Here is a 12,876-nt window from a genome sequence, read left to right as displayed (position 1 = left end):
TTCCATCAGATGTTAAAATGTCTTACCTCCAAACGAGTCAGGCATTACTATTTTCTCATGCCAAGCCAATTGCGTGAATCGCAATCAGGTGCCCTCTTTAGTCCCTGAAAAAAAATGGGGGAAAAACTAATTTGCCACATGTTTAGCTGGCTAGCAAGTTCACCAATTCATGATTTAAAAACTGTCCGGGTCTTCACAATTAACACTACTGAATCTACGATTAGTTAGTTTAGTTGTTCATCTCTAAACAGCTTATAAGTGCAGGACGAAAAAGCCTGCTAGCTAGCTTTTATGTTCGACGTGTTATGACCGAGATCCTTTTAACGCGTAAATTCAGATGGCTACACTTGCTTCGCCCTCATGTTGGTGCTTGCAAGTAGGCTAGGTATCAGCCAATCCAGTAGGGGCTGGAAACTATAGTGAGCTTTGATTGGTCAATAGCAACGCGATGTCGGAGTATTTGCATTAAGTTCAGTTGGGGGAAAGCTTCGGTCCTGCCCTGTTTATCTGTTCATGACAGTCCCCCAACTTCGCGTCAGGTGTTCCGCCTCATTAATTCACATAGAAGTAGCCCATTTCATTGTTGCGGACAATTTATGTTTGAGGCTTTACTGAGCCGGACAAACTTCTCTCTTCGAGGAGAGTCTAAGCGCTTCCACAGATCAAGTATGCAGACATTTGCACAGTCTTGCACAAACTCCCCCCCCCCCCCGGCACATTTTATGGCTGGCGCTCGCATTGCCTTCATTATTGTTTTCCTTTAAAATAATAACTTTGGACATGTGTGCGTTCCTATCAAAGTAAGTGCCTTATTTTCTGTACAGAGAGGGAAAAAAGTATTTGATCCCCTGCTGATTTTGTACGTTTGCCCACTGACAAAGACATGATCAGTCTATAATTTTAATGGTAGGTTTATTTGAACAGTGAGAGACAGAATAACAACAAAAAAATCCAGAAAAACGCATGTCAAAAATATTAGAAATTGATTTGCATTTTAATGAGGGAAATAAGTATTTGACCCCTCTGCAAAACATGACTTAGTACTTGGTGGCAAAACCCTTGTTGGCAATCACAGAGGTCAGACGTTTCTTGTAGTTGGCCACCAGGTTTGCACACATCTCAGGAGGGATTTTGTTCCACTCCTCTTTGCAGATCTTCTCCAAGTCATTAAGGTTTCGAGGCTGACGTTTGGTAACTCGAACCTTCAGCTCCCTCCACAGATTTTCTATGGGATTAAGGTCTGGAGACTGGCTAGGCCACTACAGGACCTTAATGTGCTTCTTCTTGAGCCACTCCTTTGTTGCCTTGGCCGTGTCTTTTGGGTCATTGTCATGCTGGAATACCCATTTATGACCCATTTTCAATGCCCTGGCTGAGGGAAGGAGGTTCTCACCCAAGATTTGATGGTACATGGCCCCGTCCATCGTCCCTTTGATGCGGTGAAGTTGTCCTGTCCCCTTAGCAGAAAAACACCCCCAAAGCATAATGTTTCCACCTCCATGTTTGACAGTGGGGATGGTGTCTTGGGGTCATAGGCAGCATTCCTCCTCCTCCAAACACAGCGAGTTGAGTTGATGCCAAATAGCTCGATTTTGGTCTCATCTGACCACAACACTTTCACCCAGTTCTCCTCTGAATCATACAGATGTTCATTGTCAAACTTCAGACGGCCCTGTATATGTGCTTTCTTGAGCAGGGTGGACCTTGCGGGCGCTGCAGGATTTCAGTCCTTCACGGCGTAGTGTGTTACCAATAGTTTTCTTGGTGACTATGGTCCCAGCTGCCTTGAGATCATTGACAAAATCCTCCCGTGTAGTTCTGGGCTGATTCCTCACCGTTCTCATGATCATTGCAACTCCACGAGGTGAGATCTTGCATGGAGCCCCAGGCCGAGGGAGATTGACAGTTATTTTGTGTTTCTTCCATTTGCGAATAATCGTACCAACTGTTGTCACCTTCTCACCAAGCTGCTTGGCGATGGTCTTGTAGCCCATTTCAGCCTTGTGTAGGTCTACAATCTTGTCCCTGACATCCTTGGAGAGCTCTTTGGTCTTGGCCATGGTGGAGAGTTTGGAATCTGATTGATTGATTGCTTCTGTGGACAGGTGTCTTTTATACAGGTAACAAACTGAGATTAGGAGCACTCCCTTTAAGAGTGTGCTCCTAATCTCAGCTCGTTACCTGTATAAAAGACACCTGGGAGCCAGACATTTTTCTGATTGAGAGGGGGTCAAATACTTATTTCCCTCATTAAAATGCAAATCAATTTATAATTTTTTTTACATGCGTTGTTCTGGATTTTTTTGTTGTTATTCTGTCTCTCACTGTTCAAATAAACCTACCATTAAAATTATAGACTGATCATTTCTTTGTCAGTGGGCAAACGTACAAAATCAGCAGGGGATCAAATACTTTTTTCCCTCACTGTATATCATGTTGTAGCGTAAGAGTATGTATGCATATATGGAGCATAATGTATTTACAGTTTTATTCAATTTTTTTCAAGTACTGGTGACAAATTATGCGTTCCGATTCTTGCATAGATTGTAATGGACACATTGATGTGTAAAATACATTTTTAAAGGTTGTACTGATTATGATGAGCTAATGCTAAGCTATTTGCCATGTTTGTTGACATTATACCATGCATTCTGGGTGTCACGTAAACTTCTGTCAGACCAAAAATGTTATAACAAAATCAGGTGAAGGGATGGTCACCCATCTTTCGAGTAAACTTCCGGAAGTGCATACTGCAAAAAGATTAAACTCATCTTGTCTCCTCATCTTATTTTTGGTTGACACGAAAAAACTAAACATGGCGGCGTGCACAAACTACCCATTGTCAGATTATTTTCAATTGTAAACCTAACCACACTGCTAACCTTACGTCTAACCTTAAATTAAGACCAAAAAGCAATTTTTTTAATGAATGTTTACAATATAGCCAATTTTGACTTTGTGCCTGTGATAACTAGTGGCAACCAGGGGTGAGAGAGCGGAATGGTGAGAGGCTTTGTGGTAAATGTAGGAAACTGCAAAAGGCAGAGGAAGCTTGGGGAGAGGATTGCACAATCTTGGAGGTTAAGGGAAAATGCTGTTTTATTTTTAAAAAGGTACGAGATTAAGTGATTTAGCAGGTGTATTTTCACTACAGAACATGTAAGGATGCTTGTAATGTATTAAATAAAACCCAGAATTGTTCCTTTAAATATCAGCAATCAAACAATTTCAGAGCACACCGGTGTACTGACTATCTAGCACATCCAGGTAGCTAGGGGAAGGATAAATCTACATGCTGTGCTTACACACCTCTTTGATCATCACTACAGATTTTAAGTATAGAGGGCTTATCACAGCCTGTCATTTTAATGTCATTCAAATCTGTTCACAGACTCAAGAATAAAGCCATAAGGTTTCCCTCTCATGTTGGTATATTTATTGGAAAACAGCAGCATGCAGTCTAACATACAGCATGTTGCATGAAGCATTAAGAGAACATGTAGCCTAGTAGGTCTACATAAGTCATGACCCATCTAGGCCTATGTGGAATGAAATGAAATTCCAGGAATTTCTAAGTTGTTTTAATTATGTCAAAAATATTGCTATTGCGTCAAGAAGCTTAACAGCAGGGATGGGCATTTTAAATTATTTGATTATTCAAATAATAATTTCTGATATCCGGATTGTCGAAATACATGTTTGAAAGATTTGTATATATTTTTTCAACTTCAAAATGGGGACATGCTCACACGACTCAGGAGAGGCAGTGCACTGAGCTTGTTGTTTCAGCCCGAGGGTGGGGGAGGGGCAGCAAAGAAGCAGGGGCCGGTGTGTCTGACACAGAGGAAGAGAGAGAGAGAAAGTAGCCAAACCTACTTGCACAAGTTTGACAAACTTGTTGCTGGGATAGGTTATCTATCCTCTCGTCTGGTAGTGTCTATCTTGACTGCATCAAATCGATGCTAGCTAGCAAGGCTAATTGAGGCTATTTTGCTGCGCTTCCAGTCCCTGTCTACAACAACTCCATTCATATTAAACTGCTGCCTACCTGTTGGTTGATCATTGTAGCATACTCCTTCTCATTTAGCCAAATTAATTCTGTAATTATAATAAAATGTTGCATTGCTTAGAAATCTCCCACTTCGCTTGCTCCAAATGGAGCCTCTGACAGTAGTGCTGCTTTGACTAAGTGACAATAACAAGCTACACACGTGAAAAGTGTGTAGGCTAGTTAAAAAATAAAAATAAATGGTGCGCACTCAATTTTTTAAATAAAATCAGTCTATCCTTGTATGTAGCAATGTCACATATAATTTAATACAATTTAAGACAAAGCCTTTTAATTAAAATAGGCCTAGATTTATTTTCATCTAAAAAATGAATACTCTCATCCGTTTGGATATTCGAATAACCGTGCCCATCCCTACATAAACAGCATCTACAATGTCTACAATGAAAGTTTTGCTTTTTCTGGTGATGAAAGGGGTTAAAGCACTTTAGAGGACAATATTTATGAATAATCCTGCAGTATTAACCTTCAAAGTTTGTAAAGGAATGCAGTCCAGCTTCTGACAAAGTCTACTATCAAAATGAGTAAAGAAGACAAACAATTACGCCTAATTATCTTTTAACTCATTCTGCATCAGCCTACTATTGTGTATGGCTCTTAGACAATATGGAACATGCCCTGGAAGTTGAGACCAACAAGGCTCCATCAACAAGTCTATCAATGCTTTGTGTTTGTAACATCTCTCCACAACTACATTTCAGAGTGTGGAAGAAAGGCAACTTTCTTTATAGAAAAAACAATAGTGGATATCATATCACCGGTTCCTGGTAATTGTATGATAGGAGGCTGAGATCCTTCCATTACAGTGTTTAAAAAAATAAAAATATTTTACCTTTATTTAACTAGTAGGCAAGTCAGGTAAGAACAAATTCTTATTTACAATGACGGCCTACACCGGCCAAACCCGGACGATGCTGGGCCAATTGTGCACCGCCCTACGGGACTCCCAATCACGGCCGGTTGTGATACAGCCTGGAATCGATCCAGGGGGTCTGTAGTGACGCCTCAAGCACTGAGATGCAGTGCCTTAGACCACTGCGGCACTCGGGAGCCCGCTGTGCTATATAACGGCTCATGATATCCTTATCTAGACACCGGTCTAGACTGGAGAGCAGAATGAACATAGCTCTGCTGCCTAATGCGATGATAAGGTTTGAAATTTCAGGGCGGATAGGGATAACAATGAGCCAGTGGATTCCAGGAAAGGGAAGTTCAGTGCAATGCATGTCAGCCTGTTCAGATTACTGCCCAAATCCCCTGCCAATTTACATAGGGCAGGCTGAACAAGCTAAGCTTAGCCCCACTATTCTGGGGAGAGGAAGCTGTGTTTAATGTATGTGTATGTAGACAGGGTGTGTGAGGGAGAGTCTGCCCTCTGTTCACTGTGTCTAGCAACCAGCTGCATGACGTTACAGTTGGAGCACCAGTACATTGGGCCAAAACACCATGTTTCCTGCGACAGTAACATGTAATGTGCCACAAAGAGAGAGCAGATTAATATCCACACAATCTAATGTAGCTGCAACAGCCACACAATTAGCTGGTTTAGTCTTTCAGGAAGCAGGGGGTGCTGGTTGGCATGGTGTCTGGACTGTTCGTTCTGGCAAATTAACTGGATTACTGATCTAGGCACAGTCACAATGCAGCTGCCCAATACCTCTGGACTGGAGGTAAGAGAAGCAGTAACATACATTGTACCCTGCTCTTAAAAACAATGTCACGTGGTGGGACTAGGACACACATGGAGCTCAAATTTTGCTTTAAAGCTGCAATATGCAACTTTTAGGGCGACCCCACCAAATTCACATAGAAATGTGTGTTATAGATCTTTTATCCTCATTGAAAGCAACTCTAAGAAGCGGAAGATCTGTTCTGTGTGCCATTTCTATGATTCCCGTTAAGTCTAGTTTTTTTGTCTTATACTTTTAGTTTTGTACACCAGCTTCAAAACAGCTGGAAAATATATTTCACAGTGGTTTATATGGTACAATGATTCTCTACACTATACTTGCTTGTTTAGTCAAACTGAAATTAGGTGAACCATTAGAATTTTTGCAACCAGGAATTGGTGGAGCGATTTCTACATAGCACATCTTTAACTGGCAAAGCTCCGCCAGTGCCATGAGAAAAATATACTGAACAAAAATATAAAACGCAACATCATGTAAAATGTTGGTCCCATGTTTCATGAGCTGAAATTAAAGATCTCAGAAATTTTCCATATGCACAAAAAGCTTATTTCTCTCAAATTTTGTGCACAAATGTTTCCATCCCTGTTAGTGAGCATTTCTGCTTTGCCAAGATAATCCATCCACCTGCCAGGTGTGGCATATCAACAAGCTGATTAAACAGCATGATCATTACACAGGTGCACCTTGTGCTGGGGACACTAAAAGGCCACTAAAATGTGCAGTTTTGTAACACAACACAATGCCACAGATGCCTAAAGATTTGAGGGAGCGTGCAATTGGCATGCTGACAGCAGGAATGTCCACCAGAGCTGTTGCCAGAGAATGTAATGTTAATTTCTCTACCATAAGCCGCCTCCAATGTCATTTTAGAGAATTTGGCAGTACGTCCAACCGGCCTCACAACTGCAGATCACGTGTAACCGGCCTCACAACTGCAGATCATGTGTAACCACGCCAGCCTAGGACCTCCACATCCAGCTTCTTGATCTGCGGGATCATCTGAGACCAGCCACCCAGACAGCTGATGAAACTGAAGAGTATTTCTGTCTGTAATAAAGCCCTTTTGTGGGGAAAAAAAACATTCTGATTGGCTGGGTCTTGCTCCCCAGTGGGTGGGCCAGTCTCCCAATTTTAATTGACTGATTTCCTTATATGAACTGTAACTCAGTAAAATCGTTGAAATTGTTGTGTTTATATTTTTTGTTCAGTATATAATTAAAATATATAATGATGGCTATTACCAAAATTCCACACACCCAAAGCTGAATGTAATACCTTTCAAAAGGCCATGATAAAAATGTTACGGATGGCTATGAGAACTGTCACAGTATGGTCAGACTTTACTGACCAACTGATTGATACTCGTAATTGTAGCACTTTTAAAAAGGAGAACTCTCGCCCCAGTGATCATTCACCTTGGAAAGGTTTTGACGAACTGACTTGTTGGAAAGATGGCATCCTATAACGGTGCCACATTGAAAGTCACTGAGCTCTTCAGTACGGGCCATTCTACTGCCAATGTTTGTCTATGGAGATTGCATGGCTGTGTGCTCGATTTTATACACGTCAGCAACGGGTGGGGCTGAAATAGCCAAATCTACTAATTTGAAGGGGTGTCCACATACACTTCATGGCCAAAAGTATGTAACTGGTGGGATACACAAGTTACATTCCTTGTCAATTGATGGCAGTTTTATCACATTCAAAAATGGACTGGTTGACTGAAGGGAAATATATGACTTCCAACAATGAGCTGCAGTTCCAACAATTGCGTCATTTTCCGCTTAGGCTACTTTGGCTGTGGTAACTAGTGACAACCGCAAAGTCAACATTGGCTATGTCATAAAAATAAAAAAAATTGCTTTTTGGTCTTAAGGTTAGGCATAAAGTTAACAGTGTGGTTAAGGGTTAGGTTTAAAATCAGATTTTAAGAAGCAACATTTTAGAAACAGGCAGGGTTTATGACTTTGTGACTGTGGTAAGTACCGTTACTGATGACCCTACTTTGCAAACTGCTAGTGGCATTTATAATTGGTTAGCCTATTCCACCCCCTCCCCCCTCCCTAGTGGATATATGGAGGCTGAAGAACCCTGACCTAGTGAGATATACATGGAGGAGGCTTAATCAAGCTAGCCGTCTTGACTACTTCCTGGTCTCATTCTTGCTGGCATCAAGTTTTAAAAGTATTAATAGGAGACTGAATGAGATCGGACCACCATCTAATTGGCCTCCACATAACCCTTACAGAATTCTATGTGGACGGGGATAATGGAAATATATAATGAAAGCCTACTGGATGACAATTTGTTCTTAACTAAGACAAAATAATTAATAATTGACTTTTTCTGCACAACATAGGTACAGCAGATCCCCTTATTGTACGGGACACTATTAAAAATGTACTTAGAGGCCATTCAATACAATACTCATTAAAACAAAAGCAGTTTTGGTCAAAAGAAGAAAATAGGAAATAATGCAGGTAGATGGTAATGGAAACTGTACTTTAGAGGCACAAAATAGGTTAGAGGAAAAAGTAATTGGAGGAACTTATTTAAGAACAATCAAAGTGTAATTTATTACAAAAAAATTAAGCAAATTGGATGGAAAATTGTGAAAAATGCACTACATTTGTCTTGAATCTTCAACATAGAAATGCTACCAAAAATAATTTACAGAAACTCGTTACAAATGACGGAGTCATCCATGATTCAACAAATGATATTTTGAAAGAGGAAGCAAAATATTTTAAGCATATGTTTTCTTTTCAGTCTCCTCCACTGAACGATGCTAACTGTAAGGATTTATTTCCTAATAATAACAATGTAAAATTAACCAATTGACAGAAAGACCTGTGTGAAGGCCAACTTACAGGAATAACTTTGAGGCAATTACATATTTTCAGTCCGGAAAAAGCAGGGCTTGATGGTATACCAGTAGAGGTATTTTTTTAATGTACTCAAAAGCTCCAGTATTAGCATGTTTAATTACTACTATAAAAATTGTAGACTTTCAGGTATTCAACAAGGTCTGATTTCATTGCTACTGAAACAGGACCTAGGTGATAAGTATAAAGATCCAGTCCATTTAGGAAAAAAAATGGAGGCCTCTTACACTTAAATGTGATGTGAAAATCCTGGTGAAATGAATAGCACATATAATTTAAAAAAGGTTTTACCAGATAATGTTCATCCTGATCAGACAGGTTTTTTACATGGACGATATATTGGAGATAATACAGTGGGGAGAACAAGTATTTGATACACTGCCGATTTTGCAGGTTTTCCTACTTACAAAGCATGAGGTAGAGGTCTGTAATTTTTATCATAGGTACACTTCAACTGTGAGAGACGGAATCTAAAACAAAAATGCAGAAAATCACATTGTATGATTTTTAAGTAATTAATTTGATTTTTATTGCATGACATAAGTATTTGATACATCAGAAAAGCAGAACTTAAAATTTGGTACAGAAACCTTCGTTTGCAATTACAGAGATCATACGTTTCCCTGTAGGTCTTGACCAGGTTTGCACACACTGCAGCAGGGATTTTGGCCCACTCCTCCATACAGACCTTTTCCAGATCCTTCAGGTTTCGGGGCTGTCGCTGGGCAATATGGACTTTCAGCTCCCTCCAAAGATTTTCTATTGGGTTCAGGTCTGGAGACTGGCTAGGCCACTCCAGGACCTTGAGATGCTTCTTACGGAGCCACTCCTTAGTTGCCCTGGCTGTGTGTTTCGGGTCATTGTCATGCTGGAAGACCTAGCCACGACCCATCTTCAATGCTCTTACTGAGGGAAGGAGCTTGTTGGCCAAGATCTCGCGATACATGGCCCCATCCATCCTCCCCTCAATACGCTGCAGTCGTCCTGTCCCCTTTGCAGAAAAGCATCCCCAAAGAATGATGTTTCCACCTCCATGCTTCACGGTTGGGATGGTGTTCTTGGGGTTGTACTCATCCTTCTTCTTCCTCCAAACACGGCGAGTGGAGTTTAGACCAAAAAGCTATATTTTTGTCTCATCAGACCACATGACCTTCTCCCATTCCTCCTCTGGATCATCCAGATGGTCATTGGCAAACGTCAGACGGGCCTGGACATGCGCTGGCTTGAGCAGGGGGACCTTGCGTGCGCTGCAGGAAGCGTAGTGTGTTACTAATGGTTTTCTTTGAGACTGTGGTCCCAGCTCTCTTCAGGTCATTGACCAGGTCCTGCCGTGTAGTTCTGGGCTGATCCCTCACCTTCCTCATGATCATTGATGCCCCACGAGGTGAGATCTTGCATGGAGCCCCAGACTGAGGGTGATTGACCGTCATCTTGAACTTCTTCCATTTTCTAATAATTGTGCCAACAGTTGTTGCCTTCTCACCAAGCTGCTTGCCTATTGTCCTGTAGCCCATCCCAGCCTTGTGCAGGTCTACAATTTTATCCCTGATGTCCTTACACAGCTCTCTGGTCTTGGCCATTGTGGAGAGGTTGGAGTCTGTTTGATTGAGTGTGTGGACAGGTGTCTTTTATACAGGTAATGAGTTCAAACAGGTGCAGTTAATACAGGTAATGAGTGGAGAACAGGAGGGCTTCTTAAAGAAAAACTAACAGGTCTGTGAGAGACGGAATTCTTACTGGTTGGTAGGTGATCAAATACTTATGTCATGCAATAAAATGCAAATGAATTACGTAAAAATCATAAAATGTGATTTTCTGGATTTTTGTTTTAGATTCCGTCTCTCACAGTTGAAGTGTACCTATGATAAAAATTACAGACCTCTACATGCTTTGTAAGTAGGAAAACCTGCAAAATCGGCAGTGTATCAAATACTTGTTCTCCCCACTGTATACAACAATTACTTGAAACAATGGAACATTATGAAACATCAGGCCTGGTCTTCACAGCGGATTTCGAAAAGGCGTTTGATAAAGTACGACTAGAATTTATATATAAATGACTGGAATACTTTAATTTCGGTGAATCTCTTATACAATTGGTGAAAAAATAGTAAATAATGGTTACTTCTCAGAAAGTATTGAGCTTTTAAGAGGAGTAAAACAAGGCTGTCAGTTGTCTCCATACCTATTTATTATGGCCATCGAAATGCTAGCTATTAAAATTAAGTCCAACAAGAACATCAAGGGGTTAGAAATCCAGGGGTTAAAATATGTTGTTTTTTCTTAAGTCCGCAATCTGGGTCCCTGCACAGTCTCATTGAAGATCTTGATCACTTTTCTAGCCTCTCTGGACTAAAACCTAATTATGACAAGTGTACCATATTACAGTGCCTTCGGAAAGTATTCAGACCACTTGACTTTTTCCACATTTTGTTACGTAACAACCTTATTCTAAAATGTTTTATATTTTTATTATAATCCTCAGCAATCTACACACAATACCCCATAATGACAAAGCAAAATTGTTCATACATTTTTGTAAATATATTAAAAATAAGTATTCAGACCCTTTGCTATGAGATTCGAAATTGAGCTCAGGTGCATCCTGTTTCCATTGATCATCCTTGAGATGTTTCTACAACTGGATTGGAGTCCACCTGAGGTAAATTCAATTGATTGGACATGATTTGGAAAGGCACACACCTGTCTATATAAGGTCCCACAGTTGACAGTATATGTCAGAGCAAAAACCAAGCCATGAGGTAGAAGCAATTGTCCGTAGAGCTCAGAGACAGGATTGTGTCGAGGCACAGATCTAGGGAAGGGTATCAAAACATTTCTGCAGCATTGAAGGTCCCCAAGAACACGGTGGCCTCCATCATTCTTAAATGGAAGAAGTTTGGAACCACCAATACTCTTCCTAGAGTTGGCCGTCCGGCCAAACTGAGCAATCGGGGGAGAAGGGCCTTGGTCAGGGAGGTGACCAAGAACCAAATGGTCACTCTGACAGAGCTCCAGAGTTCCTCTGTGGAGATGGGAGAACCTTCCAGAAGGACAACCATCTCTGCAGCACTCCACCAATCAGACCTTGTGGCCAGACGGAAGCCACTCCTCAGTAAAAGGCACCTGACAGCCCACTTGGAGTTTGCCAAAAGGCACCTAAAGACTCAGACCATGAGAAACAAGATCCTCTGGTCTGATGAAACCAAGATTGAACTCTTTGGCTTGAATGCCAAGCGTCACATCTGGAGGAAACCTGGCACCATCCCTACGGTGAAGGATGGTGGTGCGGTAGGGACTGGGAGACTAGTCAGGATCGAGGGAAAGATGAACTGAGCAAAGTACAGAGAGATCCTTGATGAAAACCTGCTCCAGAGCGCTCAGGACCTCAGACTGGGGTGAAGGTTCACCTTCCAACAGGACAACGACCCTAAGCACACAGCCAAGATAACGCAGGAGTGGCTTCGGAACAAGTCTCTGAATGTCCTTGAGTGGCCCAGCCAGAGCCCGGACTTGAACCCGATAGAACATATCTAGTGAGACCTGAAAATAGCTGTGCAGCAACGCTCCCCATCCAACCTGACAGAGCTTGAGAGGATCTGCATAGAAGAATGGGAGAAACTCCCCAAATACATGTGTGCCAAGCTTGTAGCGTCATACCCAAGAAGACTTGAGGCTGTAATCGCTGCCAAAGGTGCTTTAACAAAGTACTGAGTAAAGGGTCTGAATCCTTACGTAAATGTGATATTTCAGTTCATTAATTTGCAAACATTTCTAAACCTGTTTTTGCTTTGTCATTATGGGGTATTGTGTGTAGATTGATGAGGAAAAAAAACAATTTAATCAATTTTAGAATAAGGCTGTAACATTAAATGTGGAAAAAGTCAAGGGGTCTGAATACTTTGAATGCACTGTACATATTGGATCGTTAAAAGAATGTTCACAATACCTTGTAATAGGGTGAAGTAGACATACTTACCACAATTTCAATAGAAAGTTTGCAAAAATAGAGAAGATTCTGCCACCATGGAGAGGTAAATACATGTCTATTTATGGAAAAATCACATTGATTAACTCTTTGGTCCTATCACAGTTACCCTACTTACTAATGGTGCTGCCTATCCCAGACGACTCATTTTTAAAATCATATGAGCAAAAAATGTCACTTTATTTGGAATGCTAAGCCAGACAAAAATAAACGTGCCTATTTATATAATGACTGAGTTTGGGG

The 12,876-nt window shown here is 41.1% G+C and overlaps 1 protein-coding gene across 6 annotated transcripts in view; it reads right to left on the bottom strand.

Annotated features, from left to right (window-relative positions):
- The window catches only part of LOC311137732 (kelch-like protein 25), a 54,765-nt gene that overhangs the window by 20,751 nt on the left and 21,138 nt on the right, over window positions 1-12,876 (bottom strand). For 3 of the 6 annotated variants that reach the window (XR_014613969.1, XR_014613970.1, XR_014613971.1), the window contains one exon: window positions 27-104. The exons of 2 other annotated variants lie outside the window; for them this stretch is intronic. The gene's annotated coding sequence lies outside the window, so the exon portion shown is untranslated. Of the gene's footprint in view, window positions 1-26; window positions 106-12,876 lie in introns of those variants that run through there. One more of the 6 variants, XR_014613972.1, reaches the window with a different exon arrangement.

This window comes from Coregonus lavaretus, assembly GCF_964263955.1.
Source record: "Coregonus lavaretus genome assembly, chromosome: 11".
NCBI classification, from domain to species: domain Eukaryota; kingdom Metazoa; phylum Chordata; class Actinopteri; order Salmoniformes; family Salmonidae; genus Coregonus; species Coregonus lavaretus.
The sequence above is the reverse complement of the archived record's forward strand: the minus strand, read 5'-3'. Positions and strand labels throughout refer to the sequence as shown.